Source organism: Musa acuminata, chromosome BXJ2-1, assembly GCF_036884655.1.
Source record: "Musa acuminata AAA Group cultivar baxijiao chromosome BXJ2-1, Cavendish_Baxijiao_AAA, whole genome shotgun sequence".
Lineage (NCBI taxonomy): Eukaryota > Viridiplantae > Streptophyta > Magnoliopsida > Zingiberales > Musaceae > Musa > Musa acuminata.
Window position 1 is genome coordinate 25,368,962 of NC_088338.1, and position 17,157 is coordinate 25,386,118.

The 17,157-nt window shown below is 48.4% G+C and overlaps 3 non-coding genes and 15 pseudogenes across 3 annotated transcripts; all 18 read left to right on the plus strand.

Annotated features, from left to right (window-relative positions):
- The first annotated feature begins 63 nt into the window (after positions 1-63).
- Positions 64-182, plus strand: LOC135601324 (5S ribosomal RNA). Its single transcript, XR_010483619.1, has one exon. It is a non-coding gene; the product is annotated as a 5S ribosomal RNA (ribosomal RNA).
- Positions 183-532: 350 nt separating this feature from the next.
- LOC135603224 (5S ribosomal RNA) lies at positions 533-650 on the plus strand (annotated as a pseudogene).
- Positions 651-1,000: 350 nt separating this feature from the next.
- Positions 1,001-1,119, plus strand: LOC135604628 (5S ribosomal RNA; annotated as a pseudogene).
- A 350-nt stretch (positions 1,120-1,469) lies between these two features.
- Positions 1,470-1,587, plus strand: LOC135603867 (5S ribosomal RNA; annotated as a pseudogene).
- Positions 1,588-1,937: 350 nt separating this feature from the next.
- LOC135599363 (5S ribosomal RNA) lies at positions 1,938-2,055 on the plus strand (annotated as a pseudogene).
- A 350-nt stretch (positions 2,056-2,405) lies between these two features.
- On the plus strand, positions 2,406-2,523 carry LOC135603266 (5S ribosomal RNA; annotated as a pseudogene).
- A 350-nt stretch (positions 2,524-2,873) lies between these two features.
- On the plus strand, positions 2,874-2,992 carry LOC135603208 (5S ribosomal RNA; annotated as a pseudogene).
- A 350-nt stretch (positions 2,993-3,342) lies between these two features.
- On the plus strand, positions 3,343-3,461 carry LOC135603966 (5S ribosomal RNA; annotated as a pseudogene).
- A 350-nt stretch (positions 3,462-3,811) lies between these two features.
- On the plus strand, positions 3,812-3,929 carry LOC135603753 (5S ribosomal RNA; annotated as a pseudogene).
- Positions 3,930-4,279: 350 nt separating this feature from the next.
- On the plus strand, positions 4,280-4,398 carry LOC135603063 (5S ribosomal RNA; annotated as a pseudogene).
- Positions 4,399-4,748: 350 nt separating this feature from the next.
- LOC135601120 (5S ribosomal RNA) lies at positions 4,749-4,867 on the plus strand. Its single transcript, XR_010483424.1, has one exon. It is a non-coding gene; the product is annotated as a 5S ribosomal RNA (ribosomal RNA).
- Positions 4,868-5,217: 350 nt separating this feature from the next.
- On the plus strand, positions 5,218-5,335 carry LOC135599449 (5S ribosomal RNA; annotated as a pseudogene).
- A 350-nt stretch (positions 5,336-5,685) lies between these two features.
- Positions 5,686-5,803, plus strand: LOC135604324 (5S ribosomal RNA; annotated as a pseudogene).
- Positions 5,804-6,153: 350 nt separating this feature from the next.
- On the plus strand, positions 6,154-6,272 carry LOC135602746 (5S ribosomal RNA). Its single transcript, XR_010484014.1, has one exon. It is a non-coding gene; the product is annotated as a 5S ribosomal RNA (ribosomal RNA).
- A 350-nt stretch (positions 6,273-6,622) lies between these two features.
- LOC135602140 (5S ribosomal RNA) lies at positions 6,623-6,741 on the plus strand (annotated as a pseudogene).
- Positions 6,742-7,091: 350 nt separating this feature from the next.
- On the plus strand, positions 7,092-7,209 carry LOC135604325 (5S ribosomal RNA; annotated as a pseudogene).
- Positions 7,210-7,559: 350 nt separating this feature from the next.
- Positions 7,560-7,677, plus strand: LOC135599337 (5S ribosomal RNA; annotated as a pseudogene).
- Positions 7,678-8,027: 350 nt separating this feature from the next.
- Positions 8,028-8,145, plus strand: LOC135599365 (5S ribosomal RNA; annotated as a pseudogene).
- Positions 8,146-17,157: the final 9,012 nt, after the last annotated feature.

Sequence of the window (17,157 nt, forward strand, 5' to 3'; positions counted from 1 at the left end):
GGCTCCGGACGTTGATGCGCCGACCGCGACGTGCACATAGGCGAGGGACGAAGCTCGCGAAACGGGTGCGATAATGCCAGCACTAAATCACCGGATCCCATCAAAACTCCGAAGTTAAGCGTGCTTGGGCCAGAGTAGTACTACGATGGGTGACCCCCTGGGAAGTCCTCGTGTTGCACTCCTTTTTGCATCCCGGGATACGAAACATCTCCCGTAGAGCTTCGAGACGATTGTTTTGGAGCTTGAAATTTGCTGTGACCGCTACGCTGTCAGTATCGAGGGGCTCCGAGAGAGCTTTCCGGATTGGGGTCGCAATTGCGATTCCGAAATCGTTCTAGAAAGTGCCGATGGTTTCGGCACGCGCTTGCCATGACCGATACGCAGTCGTCGGGCTACGGCTCGGAGAGAGCTTGCAATAGGGATTTCGTGAACGTTCGAGAAAGCGACGACGGTTTCGCGACGGGCAAGAGGCTCTGGACGTTGATGCGCTGACCGTGACGTGCACATAGGCGAGGGACGAAGCTCGCGAAACGGGTGCGATAATGGCAGCACTAAATCACCGGATCCCATCAAAACACCGAAGTTAAGCGTGCTTGGGCCAGAGTAGTACTACGATGGGTGACCCCCGGGAAATCCTCGTGTTGCACTCCTTTTTGCATCCCGGGATACGAAACATCTCCCGTAGAGCTCCGAGACGATTGTTTTGGGGCTGGAAATTTGCTGTGACCGCTACGCAGTTAGTATCGAGGGGCTCCGAGAGAGCTTTCCGGATTGGGGTCGCAATAGCGATTCCGAGATCGTTCTAGAAAGTGCCGATGGTTTCGGCACGCGCTTGCCGTGACCGATACGCAGTCGTCGGGCTAGGGCTCGGAGAGAGCTTGCAATAGGAATTTCGTGAACGTTCGAGAAAGCGACGACGGTTTCGCGATGGGCAAGAGGCTCCGGACGTTGATGCGCTGACCGCGACGTGCACATAGGCGAGGGACGAAGCTCGCGAAACGGGTGCGATAATGGAAGCACTAAATCACCGGATCCCATCAAAACACCGAAGTTAAGCGTGCTTGGGCCACAGTAGTACTACGATGGCTGACCCCCTGGGAAGTCCTCGTGTTGCACTCCTTTTTGCATCCCGAGATACGAAACATCTCCCGTAGAGCTCCGAGACGATTGTTTTGCGGCTGGAAATTTGCTGTGACCGCTACGCAGTCAGTATCGAGGGGCTCCGAGAGAGCTTTCCGGATTGGGGAGGCAATAGCGATTCCGAGATCGTTCTAGAAAGTGCCGATGGTTTCAGCACGCGCTTGCCGTGACCGATACGCAGTCGTCGGGCTAGGGCTCGGAGAGAGCTTGCAATAGGGATTTCGTGAACGTTCGAGAAAGCGACGACGGTTTCGCGACGGGCAAGAGGCTCCGGACGTTGATGCGCTGACCGCGACGTGCACATAGGCGAGGGACGAAGCTCGCGAAACGGGTGCGATAGTGGCAGCACTAAATCACCGGATCCCATCAAAACACCGAAGTTAAGCGTGCTTGGGCCAGAGTAGTACTACGATGGGTGACCCCCGGGAAATCCTCGTGTTGCACTCCTTTTTGCATCCCGGGATACGAAACATCTCTCGTAGAGCTCCGAGACGATTGTTTTGGGGCTGGAAATTTGCTGTGACCGCTACGCCGTCAGTATCGTGGGGCTCCGAGAGAGCTTTCCGGATTGGGGTCGCAATAGCGATTCCGAGATCGTTCTATAAAGTGCCGATGGTTTCGGCACGCGCTTGCCGTGACCGATACGCAGTCGTCGGGCTAGGGCTCGGAGAGAGCTTGCAATAGGGATTTCGTGAATGTTCGAGAAAGCGACGACGGTTTCGCGACGGGCAAGAGGCTCCGGACGTTGATGCGCTGACCGCGACGTGCACATAGGCGAGGGACGAAGCTCGCGAAACGGGTGCGATAATGGCAGCACTAAATCACCGGATCCCATGAAAACACCGAAGTTAAGCGTGCATGGGCCAAAGTAGTACTACGATGGGTGACCCCCGGGAAGTCCTCATGTTGCACTCCTTTTTGCATCCCAGGATACGAATCATCTCCAGTAGAGTTCCGAGACGATTGTTTTGGAGCTGGAAATTTGCTTTGACCGCTACGCAGTCAGTATCGAGGGGCTCCGAGAGAGCTTTCCGGATTGGGATCGCAATAGCGATTCCGAGATCGTTCTAAAAAGTGCCGATGGTTTCGGCACGCGCTTGCCGTGACCGATACGCAGTCGTCGGGCAACGGCTCGGAGAGAGCTTGCAATAGGGATTTCGTGAACGTTCGAGAAAGCGACGACGGTTTCGCGACGGGCGAGAGGCTCCGGACGTTGATGCGCCGACCGCGACGTGCACATAGGCGAGGGACGAAGCACGCGAAACTGGTGCGATAATGCCAGCACTAAATCACCGGATCCCATCAAAACTCCGAAGTTAAGCGTGCTTGGGCCAGAGTAGTACTAGGATGGGTGACCCCCGGGAAGTCATCATGTTGCACTCCTTTTTGCATCCCGGGATACGAAACATCTCCCGTAGAGCTCCGAGACGATTGTTTTGGGGCTGGAAATTTGCTGTGACCGCTACGCAGTTAGTATCGACGGGCTCGGAGAGAGCTTTCCGGATTAGGGTCGCAATAGCGATTCCGAGATCGTTCTAGAAAGTGCCGATGGTTTCGGCACGCGCTTGCCGTGACCGATACGCAGTCGTTGGGCTAGGGCTTGGAGAGAGCTTGCAATAGGGATTTCGTGAACGTTCGAGAAAGCGACGACGGTTTCGCGACGGGCAAGAGGCTCCGGAAGTTGATGCGCTGACCGCGACGTGCACATAGGCGAGGGACGAAGCTCGCGAAACGGGTGCGATAATGGAAGCACTAAATCACCGGATCCCATCAAAACACCGAAGTTAAGCGTGCTTGGGCCAGAGTAGTACTACGATGGGTGACCCCATGGGAAGTCCTCGTGTTGCACTCCTTTTTGCATCCCGGGATACGAAACATCTCCCGTAGAGCTCCGAGACGATTGTTTTGGGGCTGGAAATTTGCTGTGACCGCTACGCAGTCAGTATCGAGGGGCTCGGAGAGAGCTTTCCGGATTGGGGAGGCAATAGCGATTCCGAGATCGTTCTAGAAAGTGCCGATGGTTTCGGCACGCGCTTGCCATGACCGATACGCAGTCGTCGGGCTAGGGCTCGGAGAGAGCTTGCAATAGGGATTTCGTGAAAGTTCGAGAAAGCGACGACGGTTTCGCGACATGCAAGAGGCTCCGGACGTTGATGCGCTGACCGCGACGTGCACATAGGCGAGGGACGAAGCTCGCGAAACGGGTGCGATAATGGAAGCACTAAATCACCGGATCCCATCAAAACACCGAAGTTAAGCATGCTTGGGCCAGAGTAGTACTACGATGGGTGACCCCATGGGAAGTCCTCGTGTTGCACTCCTTTTTGCATCCCGGGATACGAAACATCTCCCGTAGAGCTCCGAGACGATTGTTTTGGGGCTGGAAATTTGCTGTGACCGCTACGCAGTCAGTATCGAGGGGCTTGGAGAGAGCTTTCCGGATTGGGGAGGCAATAGCGATTCCGAGATCGTTCTAGAAAGTGCCGATGGTTTCGGCACGCGCTTGCCATGACCGATACGCAGTCGTCGGGCTAGGGCTCGGAGAGAGCTTGCAATAGGGATTTCGTGAAAGTTCGAGAAAGCGACGACGGTTTCGCGACATGCAAGAGGCTCCGGACGTTGATGCGCTGACCGCGACGTGCACATAGGCGAGGGACGAAGCTCGCGAAACGGGTGCGATAATGGCAGCACTAAATCACCGGATCCCATCAAAACACCGAAGTTAAGCGTGCTTGGGCCAGAGTTGTACTACGATGGGTGACCCCCGGGAAATCCTCGTGTTGCACTCCTTTTTGCATCCCGGGATATGAAACATCTCCCGTAGAGCGCCGAGATGATTGTTTTGGGGCTGGAAATTTGCTGTGACCGCTACGCAGTCAGTATTGAGGGGCTCGGAGAGAGCTTTCCGGATTAGGGACGTAATAGCGATTCCGAGATCGTTCTAGAAAGTGCCGATGGTTTCGGCACGCGCTTGCCGTGACCGATACGCAGTCGTTGGGCTAGGGCTTGGAGAGAGCTTGCAATAGGGATTTCGTGAATGTTCGAGAAAGCGACGACGGTTTCGTGACGGGCAAGAGGCTCCGGATGTTGATGCGCTGACCGCGACGTGCACATAGGCGAGGGACGAAGCTCGCGAGACGGGTGCGATAATGGCAGCACTAAATCACCGAATCCCATCAAAACACCGAAGTTAAGCGTGCATGGGCCAGAGTAGTACTAGGATGGGTGACCCCCTGGGAAGTCCTCGTGTTGCACTCCTTTTTGCATCCCGGGATACGAAACATCTCCCGTAGAGCTCCGAGACGATTGTTTTGGGGCTGGAAATTTGCTGTGACCGCTACGCAGTCAGTATAGAGGGGCTCGGAGAGAGCTTTCCGGATTAGGGTCGCAATAGCGATTCCGAGATCGTTCTAGAAAGTGCCGATGGTTTCGGCACGCGCTTGCCGTGACCGATACGCAGTCGTCGGGCTAGGGCTAGGAGAGAGCTTGCAATAGTGATTTCGTGAACGTTCGAGAAAGCGACGACGGTTTCGCGATGGGCAAGAGGCTCCGGACGTTGATGCGCTGACCGCGACGTGCAAATAAGCGAGGGACGAAGCTCGCGAAACGGGTGCGATAATGGCAGCACTAAATCACCGGATCCCATCAAAACACCGAAGTTAAGCGTGCTTGGGCCAGAGTAGTACTAGGATGGGTGACCCCCTGGGAAGTCCTCGTGTTGCACTCCTTTTTGCATCCCGGGATACGAAACATCTCCCGCAGAGCTCCGAGACGATTGTTTTGGGGATGGAAATTTGCTGTGACTGCTACGCTGTCAGTATCGAGGGGCTCGGAGAGAGCTTTACGGATTGGGGTCGCAATAGCGATTCCGAGATCGTTCTAGAAAGTGCCGATGGTTTCGGCACGTGCTTGCCGTGATCGATACGCAATCGTCGGGCTAGGGCTCGGAGAGAGCTTGCAATAGGGATTTCGTGAACGTTCGAGAAAGCTACGACGGTTTCGTGATGGGCAAGAGGCTCCGGACGTTGATGCGCCGACCGCGACGTGCACATAGGCGAGGGACGAAGCTCGCGAAACGGGTGTGATAATGCCAGCACTAAATCACCGAATCCCATCAAAACACCGAAGTTAAGCGTGCATGGGCCAGAGTAGTACTACGATGGGTGACCCCCGGGAAGTCCTCATGTTGGACTCCTTTTTGCATCCCGGGATACGAAACATCTCCCGTAGAGCTCCGAGACGATTGTTTTGGGGCTGGAAATTTGCTGTGATCGCTACGCAGTCAGTATCGAGGGGCTCCGAGAGAGCTTTCCGGATTGGGGACGCAATAGCGATTCCGAGATCGTTCTAGAAAGTGCCGATGGTTTCGGCACGCGCTTACCGTGACCGATACGCAGTCGTTGGGCTAGGGCTCGGAGAGAGCTTGCAATAGGGATTTCGTGAATGTTCGAGAAAGCGACGACGGTTTCGCGACGGGCAAGAGGCTCCGGACGTTGATGCGCTGACCGCGACGTGCACATAGGCGAGGGACGAAGCTCGCGAAACGGGTGCGATAATGGCAGCACTAAATCACCGGATCCCATCAAAACACCGAAGTTAAGCGTGCATGGGCCAGAGTAGTACTACGATGGGTGACCCCCGGGAAGTCCTCATGTTGCACTCCTTTTTGCATCCCGGGATACGAAACATCTCCCGTAGAGCTCCGAGACGATTGTTTTGGGGCTGGAAATTTGCTGTGACCGCTACGCAGTCAGTATCGAGGGGCTCCGAGAGAGCTTTCCGGATTGGGATCGCAATAGCGATTCCGAGATCGTTCTAGAAAGTGCCGATGGTTTCGGCACGCGCTTGCCGTGACCGATACGCAGTCGTCGGGCAACGGCTCGGAGAGAGCTTGCAATAGGGATTTCGTGAACGTTCGAGAAAGCGACGACGGTTTCGCGACGGGCGAGAGGCTCCGGACGTTGATGCGCCGACCGCGACGTGCACATAGGCGAGGGACGAAGCACGCGAAACTGGTGCGATAATGCCAGCACTAAATCACCGGATCCCATCAAAACTCCGAAGTTAAGCGTGCTTGGGCCAGAGTAGTACTAGGATGGGTGACCCCCTGGGAAGTCCTCGTGTTGCACTCCTTTTTGCATCCCGGGATACGAAACATCTCCCGTAGAGCTCCGAGACGATTGTTTTGGGGCTGGAAATTTGCTGTGACCGCTACGCAGTTAGTATCGACGGGCTCGGAGAGAGCTTTCCGGATTAGGGTCGCAATAGCGATTCCGAGATCGTTCTAGAAAGTGCCGATGGTTTCGGCACGCGCTTGCCGTGACCGATACGCAGTCGTTGGGCTAGGGCTAGGAGAGAGCTTGCAATAGGGATTTCGTGAACGTTCGAGAAAGCGACGACGGTTTCGCGACGGTCAAGAGGCTCCGGACGTTCATGCGCTGACCGCGACGTGCACATAAGCGAGGGACGAAGCTCGCGAAACGGGTGCGATAATGGCAGCACTAAATCACCGGATCCCATCAAAACACCGAAGTTAAGCGTGCTTGGGCCAGAGTAGTACTACGATGGGTGACCCCCTAGGAAGTCCTCGTGTTGCACTCCTTTTTGCATCCCGGGATACGAAACATCTCCCGTAGAGCTCCGAGACGATTGTTTTGGGGCTGGAAATTTGCTGTGACTGCTACGCTATCAGTATCGAGGGGCTCGGAGAGAGCTTTCCGGATTGGGGTCGCAATAGCGATTCCGAGATCGTTCTAGAAAGTGCCGATGGTTTCGGCACGTGCTTGCCGTGATCGATACGCAATCGTCGGGCTAGGGCTCGGAGAGAGCTTGCAATAGGGATTTCGTGAACGTTCGAGAAAGCGACGACGGTTTCGTGACGGGCAAGAGGCTCCGGACATTGATGCGCCGACCGCGACGTGCACATAGGCGAGGGACGAAGCTCGCGAAACGGGTGCGATAATGCCAGCACTAAATCACCGAATCCCATCAAAACACCGAAGTTAAGCGTGCATGGGCCAGAGTAGTACTACGATGGGTGACCCCCGGGAAGTCCTCATGTTGCACTCCTTTTTGCATCCCGGGATACGAAACATCTCCCGTAGAGCTCCGAGACTATTGTTTTGGGGCTGGAAATTTGATGTGACTGCTACGCTGTCAGTATCGAGGGGCTCGGAGAGAGCTTTCCGGATTGGGGTCGCAATAGCGATTCCGAGATCGTTCTAGAAAGTGCCGATGGTTTCGGCACGTGCTTGCCGTGATCGATACGCAATCGTCGGGCTAGGGCTCGGAGAGAGCTTGCAATAGGGATTTCGTGAACGTTCGAGAAAGCGACGACGGTTTCGTGACGGGCAAGAGGCTCCGGATGTTGATGCACCGACCGCGTCGTGCACATAGGCGAGGGACGAAGCTCGCGAAACGGGTGCGATAATGCCAGCACTAAATCACCAAATCCCATCAAAACACCGAAGTTAAGCTTGCATGGGCCAGAGTAGTACTACGATGGGTGACCCCTGGGAAGTCCTCATGTTGCACTCCTTTTTGCATCCCGGGATACGAAACATCTCCCGTAGAGCTCCGAGACGATTGTTTTGGGGCTGGAAATTTGCTGTGACCGCTACGCAGTTAGTATCGAGGGGCTCCGAGAGAGCTTTCCGGATTGGGGACGCAATAGCGATTCCGAGATCGTTCTATAAAGTGCCGATGGTTTCGGCACGCGCTTGCCGTGACCGATACGCAGTCGTCGGGCTAGGGCTCGGAGAGAGCTTGCAATAGGGATTTCGTGAATGTTCGAGAAAGCGACGACGGTTTCGCGACGGGCAAGAGGCTCCGGACGTTGATGCGCTGACCGCGACGTGCACATAGGCGAGGGACGAAGCTCGCGAAACGGGTGCGATAATGGCAGCACTAAATCACCGGATCCCATGAAAACACCGAAGTTAAGCGTGCATGGGCCAAAGTAGTACTACGATGGGTGACCCCCGGGAAGTCCTCATGTTGCACTCCTTTTTGCATCCCAGGATACGAATCATCTCCAGTAGAGTTCCGAGACGATTGTTTTGGAGCTGGAAATTTGCTTTGACCGCTACGCAGTCAGTATCGAGGGGCTCGGAGAGAGCTTTCCGGATTGGGGTCGCAATAGCGATTCCGAGATCATTCTAAAAAGTGCCGATGGTTTCGGCACGTGCTTGCCGTGATCGATACGCAGTCGTCGGGCTAGGGCTCGGAGAGAGCTTGCAATAGGGATTTCGTGAACGTTCGAGAAAGCGACGACGGTTTCGTGACTGGCAAGAGGCTCCAGACGTTGATGCGCCGACCGCGACGTGCACAAAGGCGAGGGACGAAGCTCGCGAAACGGGAGCGATAATGCCAGCACTAATGTTGAATCTCCGATTTTGATGATGAAGTCGATTGTCATTTGTTGTCTAATCAATTTGTTGAGATAAGTGTGCAGGATTAACTACGACAAAAGTTAGACAAGCAGCAGGAGTTGCGCCGGAGTCAAGTTCATGATCACGTTGGAAGTTCGAGAGTTCGACGGAAGTTCGGACGGTTGTCGGAGGTTCTGCGAGAATAGATCCGAGAAGTCCAGAAGCTTGCCAAGCGAAGCTCGTCGGAACTTGCCAAGTGGATCGTCGCAAAGTCCAGGAGTTTGCCGGAAGTCCGCAGGAGCATCACCGAGGGTTCATCGGATGATCGACGGAAGTTCGCCGGAAACTCGCCGGAAGGAGCGATTGACGCACCGAAGCAAAGCTGCAGAAATTGGCTTAGATCTAATCGTAGTTAGCACGTTGATTAAGTTAGAAAATGGGAGGTGATCCCATTAGCTTAATCTTGGGGCAATTGGGCCCCTGAAAGACTGAAATTGGGCCGAATGGAGCTAACCATTCGGACCCTGATTGCACCAGGAGGTGCAACCGCCTAGGCCAGGAGGTGGCACCGCCTGGGCTAAGCCTCCCAGCAAGACTGAGCGGTGCAACCTCCCTGACAGAGAGGTGGCACCGCCTGAGCTCAGTCTTCGAGCAAGACTGAGCGGTGCAACCTCCCTGACAGAGAGGTGGCACCGCCTGAGCTCAGTCTTCGAGCAAGACTGGGCGGTGCAACCTCCCTGACAAAGAGGTGGCACCGCTTGAGCTCAGTCTTCGAGCTCTGCCAGGCGGTGCAACCTCTCCAGTCAAGAGGTGCAACCGCCTGATCCCGAAATTCCGGGATTTGATCGTTTTGAGCTCCAAATTTGAATTGGGTTGGGGCCTATAAATACCCCACCCATTCAGCACTGAAAAGATACAGACCTACACCGAAATCTTGATCTTTTCTGTGATTCTAAGAGCTCAAAAGTGTTGTAAAGCCTTTAAGTCTCCTCCTTCTGTTCTTCAAGTTTTTGAGTTGTAAAGTGAGGAGAGAAAGGTCTGTAAAGGTTGTCTCCTGAGCCTGTCAAAAGGAGAGAAACTGTAAAAGGGCAGTTGGCCTTCGCCTATTGAAGGAAGGCCTCTAGTTGACGTCGGTGACCTCGTCGGTGGAGGAAGCCAAAAGTGGAGTAGGTCAAGACTGACCGAACCACTCTAAATCTCTGGTTTGCGTTTATTTTGAGCACTTTATCATTACTGCAAATCTCCTTCATAACTACTGCTCTCTGCGCTTTTACGAACAAGTTCTAAGTGCTGTTCTTTCCGAATCTGCATTCAGACGCAAATCGGTGTTTTCGTACATTACAGTTTACGTTTACGTTTTAATTCTGCAAAACTGTCTTCTACGCCTTCACGAACAAGTTTTTAAGTGCTGATCTGTCCGAATCTGCTTTCAGACGTAAACCAGCGTTTTCGTACGATATTTACATCGCAGTTTACATTTACGCCTTGATTCTGCAAAACTGTCTTCTGCGCTTTTATGAGTTTCTAAAGTTCAGATCCCTTTGAAACTGCGTCTAGACGTAAAATTGCGTTTAGACGTAAAACTGCTCAAACTGTGTAAAGACGTTTTAGACGTAAACTGAGTTTAGACGTAAATCTACGTTTAGACGTAAAACTACGTTTAGACGTAAATCTGCGTTTAGACGTAAAACTACGTTTAGACGTAAATCTGAGTTTAGACGTAAATCTGCGTTTAGACGTAAAACTGCGTTTAGACGTAAACCTGCGTTTAGACGTAAAACTGCGTTTAGACGTAAATCTGCGTTTAGACGTAAACTGCGCTTAGACGCAATCTGCGCTTAGACGCAAACTGTGTTTAGACACAAACTGCGCTTAGACGCAATCTGCGCTTAGACGCAAACTGCACTTAGATACAAACTGAGAATTAGCTTTTGCATCATAATAGTTTTTATTGAACGAACGCAGCTTTTGGTTTTAATCGCTGTAAGATTTCCGCTGCACTAATTCACCCCCCCCCCTCTTAGTGCTCTCGATCCTAACAATTGGTATCAGAGCAAGGTTAACTCTCTAACGGATTAAAACCCAAAGAGAAATGGCATACGCCGGAAACCAAGAGGGGCATTCTATTACGCGTCCACCCATATTCAGTGGGACGGACTACACCTATTGGAAGACCCGAATGAGGATCTTTCTTATTTCTATGGATTTTGAACTGTGGAATCTTGTCGAAAACGGATTTTCGAAGTCTTCTCTTCCAATGATCGATTGGAATGATTTGGAGAAGAAGGCTTTCGCTCTTAATGCAAAGGCTATGAATGCCTTATTTTGTGCACTTGATAAAAACGAGTTTAACCGTGTTTCAACTTGTGAAACTGCATTTGATATTTGGCACACACTCGAAGTGACCCATGAGGGCACAAGTAGAGTAAAAGAGTCAAAAATCAATTTGTTGTTACATTCTTTTGAACTTTTCCGCATGAAACCGAGTGAAACCTTTGGCGACATGTTTACCCGTTTCACAGATGTCGTCAACGGTCTAAAAGGACTCGGAAAGAGCTTTTCGAATTTTGAGCTTGTTAACAAGATACTAAGATCCCTTCCTAAGAGTTGGGATCCTAAAGTCACTGCTATTCAAGAGGCAAAAGATCTGCGAAATTTCCCTCTTGAAAACTAATCGGGTCATTAATGACCTACGAAATGACTTGTAAAGCTCATGAAGAGCAAGAAGACATCCTTCCAAAGAACAGGAAGGATATGGCACTCAAAACTTCTGAATGCCACTTGAGAGAAAACTCAAGTGATGAGGACTGTGATGATGACTTGGCACTTCTAACAAGAAAGTTTAAAAAGTTCTTTAAAAGAAACAAGTTTAAAAATGATGCAAAAAATAAACTTGAACCCAAGAAGGACCAAGTAATCTGCTATGAATGCAAAAAGCCGGGACACTACAAGAGTGATTGTCCCCAAGTCAAGAAGAGAACATCAAAGAAAAAAGCGCTTCAAGCAACATGCGATGACTCAAGCGCATCCGAAGAAGAGGAGTCCAACACCGAGCAAGTTGCTCATTACGCCTTAATGGCCATCGAAGATGAGGTAACAAATTCAATAGATGCAGATTTATCTTTCGATGAATTATTAAATGCTTTCCATGAATTGTTTGATGAATGTAAAAATATCAATAGAAAATACAAATTGCTGAAAAAGGTGCATGATAGTCTTACTTGTGAGTTTGACAAGTTAAAAGTTGAACATCATGATAGTTTACATTCATGTATCAAATGTCATGATTTAGAAACTTTCCAAAAAGAAAACCTGCTACTCAAGGATACCTTGAAGAAATTCGAGGTTGGTAGCAAGTCATTGAACATGATCCTTGCAAACAAAGGTCACGTTCCAAAAAGAAGTGGAATTGGATTTGTGAGAAGTCCTCACCTAAATCCAACCACTTTTATAAAAGGCTCCATCTTACATGTTCAACACCAAACCAAGTGCAACTTTTGTTGCAAATCTGGACACAAGACACATTGTTGTCCATTCAAGAAAATAAGTCCAAACAAATTGATTTGGGTTCCTAAAGGAACCATGATAAACTCTATGCAACATGATAGAAAATGTAGATCTATTTATGAGGCACCCAAAAGCAAATGGGTTCCTAAAAATCATCCCTTCCTATAAAAACATTAAAAATTTTAGGCCGGAGCAAGAAATAATATTCTGCTCCTTGACTCTCGATAGTCATAAGCCAAGAGTCAAAAAGGAACTCGCAATGCTTAAGTAACAAGTGGAAGTTATGAAATCACAAATACGATTTGGATACAACCTTATTAGAAACATATGATATCCAAATTCACATATCCCCTTGATCTTCGAACCCGTTAACACTATCATCTACGAATTAATTCTTGTATCATGAAGAAACTAAATATGTCATGATCTTAAAAGGGATACCAAACAAACTATCAACATACGTATGACATATGCACGTTAAAAGATCTATCTTGATCATACAAGAGCTTCTTCCTTAAATAAAAACTCATACGAAATCACGTAAGAAACTTAATTGCTCCGAAATAAAAAAAAAAAAACTCTCCTCAAGGCAAAGGCTCCCTGATCAAATCACATTAGGTGCTCACTGGCTGCAGGCGGTGGCACCTCTCCAGCTGGCGGTGGCACCTCCAGCTACCACGGGTTGCCAGAGGTTGCACCGCTCCAACCAGAGGTGCAACCGCCCGCAACTCTGCCTTTTAAACCCACACTAGGGCCGGCGGTGAAACCGACCCCAACTCACTCCCATTTCCTCCTCTACTCTTCCAAGTCTCCTCCATTCTCATTTCACTCCTCTAAGCCATCCAAATACCTTCCATTTCGGAGCAAAACATCAAGAATCCTTCCTTCTCTTGAAGATTTCACAAAGGTACTCTCTAAGAAGCCCTTAAATTCTGTTTTGTTCTTCATTTACTCTTGCTCATCATCATCCCTCTAAACAGCAGTAGTTATGGGATCTAGAAGATCCTCAAGGGACAAGGGAAAGAGGAGATTAATAGAAGAGATTGATTTCACTCTTTTCGATTCAAAATACCATGCTGAAAAATTTCCCTCTTTCGAACTTAGATGTATCAGTAAGGGAAAATACGTAGATCTAAATGAACTAAGAGACTTAGAAACTATCCAATGGTTTGCAAACCTAGATCTACTTCCAATCTTGCAGATTAACGAACCCATCTATCCTAGGCTAGTTAGATTATTTTACAATAACATACAAATAGATGATGAAGAAAGGATGTCCTCCTATCTTTTAGGACAACACATCTGTTAGGACTCTAGCTTGGAGAGTCCTAATTGAGAGGGACATTTATGTAAAAATATTAGGACTCTAGCTAAGAGAGTCCTAATTGAGAGGGACATTCATGTAAAACTGTTAGGACTTTAGCTAGGAGAGTCCTTATTGAGAGGGACATTCTGTTAGGACTCTAGCTAGGAGAGTCCTAATTGAGAGGGACATTCATGTAGGAGGTTTTTTCTTAGAGAAGAATTAGGAGTTGTAAGGGAATAGGAGTCTTGAGTAGGAGTCCTATTAGGAGTTGGTTAGAAGTAAGAGTCTTAAGTAGGAGTCCTATTAGGAGTTAGGGTTTAGAAGCCCTATAAATAGCCATGTATTCCTCCTCTTTTCTCAAGCAATAGATGAATCTTTTCTGTAGCCTTTGAGCAGCAACTTGGAGGGAGGAACCCCTATAGAGTTCCAAGGAGGCCGATCCCCTAAAGAGATCAACCCCAAGTTTAGAATCTACAAGGGTTCTATCACCTGGTATCAGAGCAGCGTTCTTGGCGTCTCGCTGCCCTTTCACAGCCATCCATCAACCCTCCACAACCATCCAAAGCAATTCCCACAATTGCTTAAAAGATCGTCACCGAATTCCGCCATCATCTCCACCACCACGGATCATCCTTTGATCTCCCCGTGAATTGCAATAGGTTCTGGTTTCCTACCTTACTGCTGCTGCAATTTAGTTATCCTTATTCGAAAATCCAAAAAAAAAAAAAAAAATCGTTCCTATATTGCTGCATAAACTTTTCGTCACAAAGTTTTCATCTCTACGACGAAAGATATATTGCAGAATTCCAGCCGCATATCACCATCTGTTTGATCTTGCTACAGTTCTTTTTCTATCCAAATTTCTACGAAATTTTTATGACATCTTTGACACTTCTTAACAGTGGATTTCCCTTTGGTTTCATAAAAAAATTCTCAATATAAACTACTGATCTTTTATGTCCAATCTGCTGCACTTGAATTGCAGAATTCAAGCCGCATAGCACCATCTGTTTGATCTTGCTACTGTGCTTTTTCTATCCAATTTTCTACGAAATTTTTATGACATCTTTGACACTTCCTAACAGTAGATTTCCCTTTGGTTTCATCGAAAAATTCTCAATATAAACTACTGATCTTTTATGTCCAATCTGCTACACTTGAAAATCTATGCTGCAGAAAATTTCAACTGCATATCGTTGCCTTAACCCATCTATTTGCAATCTTTTTTGAATGAAATTTCTTATAGACTTCATATATCATCTTGGCTTCCATCTAATATTGATCTATTAAGAAATTCATCTCTAAAAACGATTTTATGTTGCCGTAAATTTTCATCGTAACCCGCTGAAATTTTTCGACGATAATTCTGCAATTGCAACTTGCACCAATTTCTTTGCTGTTATACTGCCGAAATTTTCTTGATTAAATTAGATATCCTTGCTGTCATATAAACTGTGATTTTGCTATCAATTCCCTCCTCAATTCTCTTAAGTTTTTGGTGGAAATTACGTCGAGAAACCGTTGTTTCTTCGACGACAATTCTACTCTTACAAGACAGCACATACTTGCTGCAACTTCCACGGATTTCTGTCAAACCTTTGCTACCATCTACCACAGATCCAAAACTTTCATCCAGAGCCCTAAAACTCTACCAAACCACACCCTCAAACTGCACCCAAAACAGCCACAAAACAAGCCTAAACCATAGCCTACATCCACCAATCCACCAACACTTTCGACCATCACTTCTCTCAACCTATACATGCCTTTAACCCAACAGCAAAAGAGAGATCTTAACATCATTGATTTGGGGCCATATACTATGGCATCTAAGGAGGCAATCAATGCTAAATTCGAAGCCTTGGAGGCGCGAATGGAGGATAAGATTCGGACGCTCTTTACCGAACTCATATTGGGCCGACCACTAAGCCCGAAGAAATCATATCAAGGAGAGAGCTTTGCCCAATCACACCAAGCCCGAAGAGATGACTTCCAAGAGAGGGGAAGCTCTATGACCAACCCCAACTATCCATGCATGAGAGTGGACTTCCCTAGATGGGAAGAAGGAGACCCGATTGGTTGGATTTCGCATGCGGAGCGATATTTTCGGTACCACAAAACCGCGGATGTATCTATGGTGAAAATTGCAGCTATACATCTTGAAGGGGATGATGCTATTCAATGGTTTGATTGGTTTGAACATACTTATGGAGTCCTTTCATGGCGACAATTCAAAGAAGAACTGCTGATTCGCTTCAGACCAACCGATTACGAGAATATTGACAAACAACTAGCAAAGATCCGACAAACCTCCACCATTCAGGAGTACCAAACCAGGTTTGAAAGGTTATCTAATCAAAATCATGATTGGTCTCAAAAACAGCTATTGAGGACCTTCATTGAGGGCTTGAAGCCGGAGATCCGAGGAGAAGTTAAAGCGCGACAACCGTATACGCTTATGGCAGCCATCTCTTTCGCACGACATCAAGAGGAGCAATTGAACCATGAAGCTCGGAGGACTAGGGTCACTCCTCAACCAGTAATATTGAAGCCCTCAGCCCCCCCTACTGTCGACCAAGTCCCTGCACCAAAGAGGTTAACAGGAGAAGAGCTTCGGGAGCGATATGCGAAGGGGTTATGTTGGCATTGTGACGAGCCGTGGAGCCGTGAGCATCGCTGCAGTAAAGGAGGACTTCTTATGATTGAACCGATAGAAGAAGAGGTCATTGAACATCCAAAAGAGAGCTTTGAATATGAAGAAGAAGATGCAGAAGAAGAGCCACAACCGACCGAAGTTACGGTACATACACTAGCTAGCTACTCAAACCCGCAAACGATGAAAATTGGAGGCCTTCTCAAACAACAACCAATCACTGTTCTCATCGACACGGGCAGTACTACTAACTTCCTAAATAGTAAGCTTGCTGTTCGGATATCATTACCTATCGAGAATCACTGCAAGTTTGATGTTAAGGTCGCCGACGGACGGATTTTGAATTGTGATCATAGGCGCTTGCAGGAGAAACTATTGCTGCAGGACCAAGAGATAATTGCAGATTTCTTTCTTCTCCCTCTTAACAATCATGAGGCCATGCTCAGAATTAAATGGTTGACGACATTAGGTGATATTTCCTGGAATTTTATGAAACTAATTATGAAATTTTACAGTAAGGAGAAACAGGTGACATTGCACGGGAAACGTGGGGGCGACATAACAACGATTTGCACACAACAAATGGAGAATGTTTTGCATAAAGCATGCAGCGGCTTTTTGGTACAACTTGAGCAGCAAACTAAGGGAGAGCTAACAGAATTTGAAGATCCAAATCTACTTCCTTTGCTTGCTGAATTTTCAAATATATTTGACGAACCGCGCAACCTACCTCTTACCTGTCGGCATGATCATTGTATAATGATTCTTCCAGGAAAATCTTCAGCAAATGCTCAGCCATATCAGTATCCACATCTCCAGAAGGATGAAATAGAAAGGATTATAAAAGAGATGCTCGAAACAGGAGTTATTCGGCCAAGTTGCAACCTCTACTCTTCGCCGGTGCAACTTGTATGCAAGAAGGACGGAACAAGGCGAATATGTGTTGATTACCGAGCTCTCAATGGCATAATCATCAAGGACAAATACTTTATTCAAATAGTAGATGAATTGCTAGATGAAAGGGAGCACAAATCTTTACAAAGTTTGACCTTTGATCCGGGTATCATCAAATACGAGCATACGAAGAAGACATACGGAAAACCACCTTTTGAACACACAACAACCACAAATTTTTGCTTTCTTCAACAAAAGGTGGAATATCTTGGGCATATCATATCAGA